This window comes from Herpailurus yagouaroundi, unplaced genomic scaffold, assembly GCF_014898765.1.
Source record: "Herpailurus yagouaroundi ecotype Mexico unplaced genomic scaffold, PumYag 28, whole genome shotgun sequence".
Lineage (NCBI taxonomy): Eukaryota > Metazoa > Chordata > Mammalia > Carnivora > Felidae > Herpailurus > Herpailurus yagouaroundi.
This window is the reverse complement of record NW_024412376.1, coordinates 11,304,192-11,310,845: the sequence shown is the minus strand read 5'-3', so window position 1 is coordinate 11,310,845 and position 6,654 is coordinate 11,304,192. Positions and strand designations below refer to the sequence as shown.

Genomic DNA, 6,654 nt, shown 5'->3' with positions numbered 1-6,654 from the left:
TCACCACTGTTATTCAACATAGTATTGGAAGTCTTAGCCTCTGCAATCAGACAACACAAAGAAATAAAAGGCATCCAAATCGGCCAGGAGGAGGTCAAACTTTCACTCTTCGCAGATGACATGATACTCTATATGGAAAACCCAAAAGATTCCACCAAAAAACTGCTAGAATTGATTCATGAATTCAGCAAAGTTGCAGGATATAAAATCAATGCACAGAAGTCGGTTGCATTCCTATACACCAACAATGAAGCAACAGAAAGAGAAATCAAGGAATCGATCCCATTTACAGTTGCACAAAAAAACATAAAATACCTAAGAATAAATCTAACCAAAGAGGTGAAAAATCTATACCTGAAAACTATAGAAAGCTTATGAAAGAAATTGAAGAAGACACAAAAAAGTGGAAAAAGATTCCATGCTCCTGGATAGGAAGAACAAATATTGTTAAAATGTCAATACTACCCAAAGCAGTCTACATACTCAATGCAATCCCTATCAAAGTAACACCAGCATTCTTCACAGAGCTAGAAAAAATAATCCTAAAATTTGTATGGAACCAGAAAAGACCCCGAATAGCCAAAGCGATCTTGAAAAAGAAAACCAAAGCAGGAGGCATCACAATCCCAGACTTCAAGTAATACAAAGCTGTAATCATCAAGACAGTATGGTACTGGCACAAGAACAGACATTCAGATCAACGGAACAGAATAGAGAACCCAGAAATGGACCCACAAACATTTGGCCAACTCATCTTTGACAGAGCAGGAAAGAATATCCAATGGAATAAAGACAGTCTCTTCAACAAGTGGTGCTGGGACAACTGGAAAGCGACACACAGAAGAATGAACGTGGACCACTTTCTTACACCATACACAAAAATAAACTCAAAATGGATAAAAGACCTAAATGTAAGACAGGAAGCCATCAAGATCCTCAAGGAGAAAGCAGGCAAAAACCTCTTTGATCTTGCCCACAGCAACTTCTTATTCAACACATCTCCAGAGGCAAGGGAAACAAAAGCAAAAATGAACTACTGGGACCTCATCAAAATAAAAATCTTCTGCACAGTGAAGGAAACAATCAGCAAAACTAAAAGGCAACCGGCAGAATGGGAGAAGATATTTACAAATGGCATATCAGATAAAGGGTTAGTATCCAAAATCTATAAAGAACTTATCAAACTCAACACCCAAAAAACAAATAATCCAGTGAAGAAATGGGCAAAAGACATGAACAGACACTTCTCCAAAGACATCCAGATGGCCAACCGACACATGAAAAAATGCTCAACATCACTCATCATCAGGGAAATACAAATCAAAACCACAGTGAGATACCACCTTACACCTGTCAGAATGGCTAACATTAACAACTCAGGCAACAACAGATGTTGGCGAGGATGCGGAGAAACAGGATCTCTTTTGCATTGTTGATGGCAATACAAACTGGTGCAGCCACTCTAGAAAACAGTATGGAGGTTCCTCAAAAAACTAAAAATAGAACTGCCCTACGACCTAGCAAATGCACTACCAGGCATTTATACACGGGAGACAGGTGTGCTGTTTCGAAGGGACACATGCACCCCAATGTTTATAGCAGCACTATCAACAATAGACAAATATGGAAAGAGCCCAAATGTCCATTGATGGATGAATGGATAAAGAATATGTGGTATACACACACATACACACACACACACACACACACACACAACACACACACACACACACACACACACACACACACACATACACAATGGAGTATTACTCAGCAATCAAAAAGAATGAAATCTTACCATTTGCAGCTATGTAGATGGAACTGGAAGGTATTATGCTAAGTGACATTAGTCAGTCAGAGAAAGACAAAAATTCTATGACTTCACTCATATGAGGACCTTAAGAGACAAAACAGATGAACATAAGGGAAGGGAAACAAAAATAATTTAAAAACAGGGAGGGTGACAAAACAGAAGAGACTCATAAATATGGAGAACAAACTGAGGGTTGCTGAAGGGGTTGTGGGAGGAGGGATGGGCTAAATGGGTAAGGGGCACTAAGGAATCTACTCCTAAAATCATCGTTGCACCAGATGCTAACTAATTTGGATGTAAATTAAAAAAAAATAAAAAATAAAATAAAAAAAGAAAGAATAGTTGGAATACATTGAATAAAGGTACACAACAGATGTTTGTCGAATGAATAACTGAATGTATGGATGGAATCCCTGCACATGTAGATGCTCTGGAGGTATGACCCTCAATTTCAGAATTGCTTGGTTTCTCCATATAGAGACTGAGGATGATAACTCCATCCACACCTCTGCCCCAGGGAATTACTGGGACAATCAAATGGAGTCATTTAAAGAAAGTAGGAGGCATGTGAGCACATGGACTGTGTTCAGATGTCCGATTGACTTCCATACCCATAGATGCAGCCACATTGAAGTCTGTTCAACTCTCCTTAGACACAATCATATTTTCATAATACTGTCTGGGGGAAAATGCCTATTGTAAATGTCTTCTGTAATTGAATGGGAACAAACCATTTTTTTTTTGGACCCTTCTGATATTAGGTGACAAGGAGGTGTCATTTGAGCTACCAGCTGCCTGCAAGACTTCACCCACTAGAATATTCAGCCTCTGGGTCATCCCTACACATCCCTATCAAATGTCCCCTTGCCTGTTTTGGCAGCTCTATTCATATTAGGCAAATATTGGAAACAACCCAAGTGCCCATCAACAGGTGAAGAAACAAATTGTAGTAAATGCATATGATGGAATATTACTCAGCACAAAACAAAAACCAAAGAAGTAACTTGTGCTACATGCAACAGTAAGGACAAATCTCACCATTAAAAAAAGTGGAGTAAACCAGAAACAAAAGAGAGGAATGGCCCCTTGCCTGAAGCCACAGGTTTTAAAAGGATAAGCTTTGTTCCTCCTGAAATGTCATAGTTGAACGGTTCTGGGCCTACGTGTGAGTCTCATGTGAAGAAACTAGACCCCACAAATTGTGTATCATCAATTACCAATACCAAGGAGAGGCTCAGCCAACAGCCTGGACTGCATTTGGGTCCCCGTCCCTTCCTTCCCCTATAGGCAAGGGCACACCAGTGTGGGAGTATTAACAACTGCTCTTTGTTTTAGGTAAAGGAAGACATTGCCAGGGTCTTACTAACGTGCTGATATTTCTTGCTAATAAACACATCTCTGCAGCAAAGATCCCTGGACAGAACATGTTGAGCACATTTCTGGCTCTTTTTACGATTGTATTCCTGGACATGTTGGTGAATCGATGGGTCATTAAAGACCACTTTTTCAAGAGAGGTAGTATAGGGCATAGCAGGGCACAAATTGTAGAGTCATATTACCTAGGGTGGAATGTAGCTCTGCCACTTACAGGCTGCTTGACCTTGGACAAGTCACTGAGTTCCTCTGTCTCTAGAAGTGGGAATAATAACAGGACCTATCTCATTTAACGTTAAATGAGTTAATATATGAAAAGCACTCAGAAGTGCCTAGCATGTGGTATATAAAGTGTTTTTCCTCTGCTTCCTGCCTCTCCCCCTGCCTCCCCCCTCCCTCTTTCCTCACTCCCCTCCTCCACCTCACCTCCCCTTTGCTCTTATTATATTATTTTTTATTACTACTACTGTTTTTTCCCTCTGTAAAATGGAGCCTCATATTGGAGCTGCTTCCCAGAGATGGTCAGGAGGTTCAGTCACTGAAAATGACTAAGGCCTTTCAGATTCAGTCATGGGTTGGCAACTGCACTATGGGGAATGCTGAGCCCTGGCACTTTGTTCTCATGTATGAGGTCTGACCCTCCAGTATTGAGACTGAATTTTTTTTTAATATTTATTTTTGAGAGACAGAGACTAAGTGGGGGAGGGGAAGAGAGAGAGGGAGACACAGAATCTGAAGCAGGCTCCAGGCTCTGAGTTGTCAGCACAGAGCCCGACGTGGGGCTCAAACTCACGAACCGGAGATCATGACCTGAGCTGAAGTTGGACATTTATTTAACCGACTGAGCCACCCAGGCGTCCCAAGACTGAATTTTTAACCAATACATGGGGATGTATTCATGAACATTACCTTCAGAGCTCTATCCTCAGGGCCGGGGGCGGGGGGTGTGTACTTGTAAACGGAGAGGTCAGCCATGGCTCAAACTATTTTTGGAATGTCCCTGATGCCTTTCCCCATCACCACCCCAATCTGAATATAATTACTCTCTTAACATTTTGGCAAGATCGCCTTTTTAAAAATGTTTTAGGTCACACTTAGGTTGACAGTTATTTGTGCCTGAGTGCACCTCTCATCCTGGATTGCAACCCCCTTGAGGACAGGGAGCCCGTCTTACTCATTCTTGCGTCCCCTGGACCTTATGCAATGTCAATGCTCCATAAATGCTGCCTTTGTTACAGGGCTGCATTGAGACTGTCTTTGGAAAGTTCCTTCAGCGGTCACAGAACACTCTTCTGAATATCTCCAGTGTGGCTAATCTGTGTTCTCTGGGAGTGGATGTGACTTCAGAAAAACACGTAAATTAATTCTAAGCCAAGTTTGGTGAATGAATTGAGCAATGCCGATTCTGTCCTATAAATAAGTTCCTCAGACTGGTTTCTGGTGTGGCTCATGAGCCAGGTCTAGCTTCCATTCCTGTAGAAGCTTTCCAAAAATTATTTTGAGCAGGGTTTTAGGTTAGGTGTGCGGTGTCCCAAGACAAGGCTGATGTCACTGCTCTGCACTAACGGGGAGAACCGGGAGGCTGTAATGCTGAGATTGGCCACCAGAGGGGGGACGAGTTCCAGACCCCAGGGGAGCTTCGGCAATTGCTCCAAGAACTTTATAAAGACTGGCCGCCAGAGCAGCTGCAGTTCACATCTCCTTCAGTATCTAGCAGAGCTGCGGGTGCCTTCACAGAACATCTCCCGAGCGCTGCCTGTGGCTGACTGAGGCGAGACACCAAGACAGGGACTCCCCAGCCACAGGCCCTGAATCAGGCACAAGGTTGAGTGCTGCCTCCTGAACCTGAGCCTCCCAGAGAAGGGACCCCTGAGACACGTCACTAAGCACCGGGGCAGCCTCCTTCTATGACTCCGTCTGGCTTTGGCTGGCTGTGGGGACAAGCTCTGTGGGACTGCCTGGGTCTCCGTGCGGTGACAGCAGCCAGCCCATCGGCCACCATGGCGAATGCCGGAAACTGAGGAGACGGGCTCTTCTGTGGCCTCACTGGGGGCACTCAGGTGAGTCTTGGCACTAACTTTGTCCTGGCACCTGAGCACAGCGTCCCAACGGCGGCTGGGGGACACGGATGCGGCAGAGGGAGCAGGGCTCTGCCTTTGGGCATCTCGGATGAGGAGCACAGAGTTGCAGCACCAGCTGGGAAGGGCCTCCACGCTGTGGGCCCGCGGGGGTCCGCTGGCGTGAGCCCGCGTTTGGGGAAGCTTTTGCCTTCATGGCCACTCTACCTGGCTCATGCCGCAGCTCAAGAGCCTATTCTGGGAGCAGATGGCACAGGTGACTGTCCCTCTACACGTGTGAAGTGCATGTGCGTGGGCACATGCGTCTAGTGGTGGGATGAACGAAGGGAGAGCTTGTCTATAAAACATCTGCACCTTTCCAGCTTTTTAAAAACTGTATTAAAAATTTTTTTTAGGGGCGCCTGGGTGGCTCAGTCGGTTGGGCGGCCGACTTCGGCTCAGGTCATGATCTCGCGGTCCGTGAGTTCGAGCCCCGCGTCGGGCTCTGTGCTGTCAGCACAGAGCCTGGAGCCTGTTTCAGATTCTGTGTCTCCCTCTTTCTCTGACCCTCCCCTGTTCATGCTCTGTCTCTCTCTGTCTCAAAAATAAATAAACGTTAAAAAAATATTTAAAAAAAATTTTTTTTAAGTTTATTTATTTTTGAGGGAGAGAGAGAGAGAGACAGAGCACAAGCAGGGGAGGGGCAGAGAGAGAGAGGGAGGCACAGAATCTGAAGCAGTCTCCAAGCTGTCAGCCTGCCTGCGGGGCTTGAACTCACACACCAACTCACACACCACAAGATCACGACCTGAGCCAAAGTCCAATGTTTAACCCAATGAGCCGGCCAGGTGCCCCTGCACCTTTCCAGCTTCGGGTTATGATTTAGGTTAACTAAGTACAGTTAGAGGAGAGGGTCGTATTCATGGGTTTTTTTTACTTGGTTTTGCTGAGTTTAAAGCTGTATGATTCAAGGAGGATATGTGAACCCTGCAGAGTTAGATGCCGGGACCCAGGGACACTGTATTTGCAGCCACAAGTGAGGCTTATGCCACTTGCAGCAGCAGCAAGAATTGAGTCCTTCTGCTGCCCAGAGAGTGACTTGAGAGTAAGGGTCCGGATTTCATATTCACGATTGCTTACTGCAAAGGGGATCCAAAAGAGCACTATTCCCGAGCCTGGCCAGGCAGGAGGGAAGCCTCAGGAACCTGAAGATGCCCCCACACCCCTACCTAACTGCTTGGAGGGATCAGAAGATGCCGGGGGTGGGGGTGGTTTCTCACCAGACTCCACCGCTGACTCCCTGTGCGCCCTTGCTCGGAAAGCCCTCCGTGTGCACCATCCCCCCCCCCCCCCCCCCCGCCCCGGCCTGAAATAACTGAGTGGCTGGTGGATGTGCTTCTCCCCTTCACA

General features: G+C 45.6%; 1 protein-coding gene across 2 annotated transcripts in view; it reads left to right on the top strand.

Annotated features, from left to right (window-relative positions):
- The first annotated feature begins 4,859 nt into the window (after positions 1 to 4,859).
- The window catches only part of SCARA5 (scavenger receptor class A member 5), a 126,812-nt gene continuing 125,017 nt past the window's right edge, over positions 4,860 to 6,654 (top strand). The window contains exon 1 of one of the 2 annotated variants that reach the window (XM_040465110.1): positions 4,860 to 5,247. The gene's annotated coding sequence lies outside the window, so the exon portion shown is untranslated. The remainder of the gene's footprint in view (positions 5,248 to 6,654) is intronic. The other variant, XM_040465180.1, reaches the window with a different exon arrangement.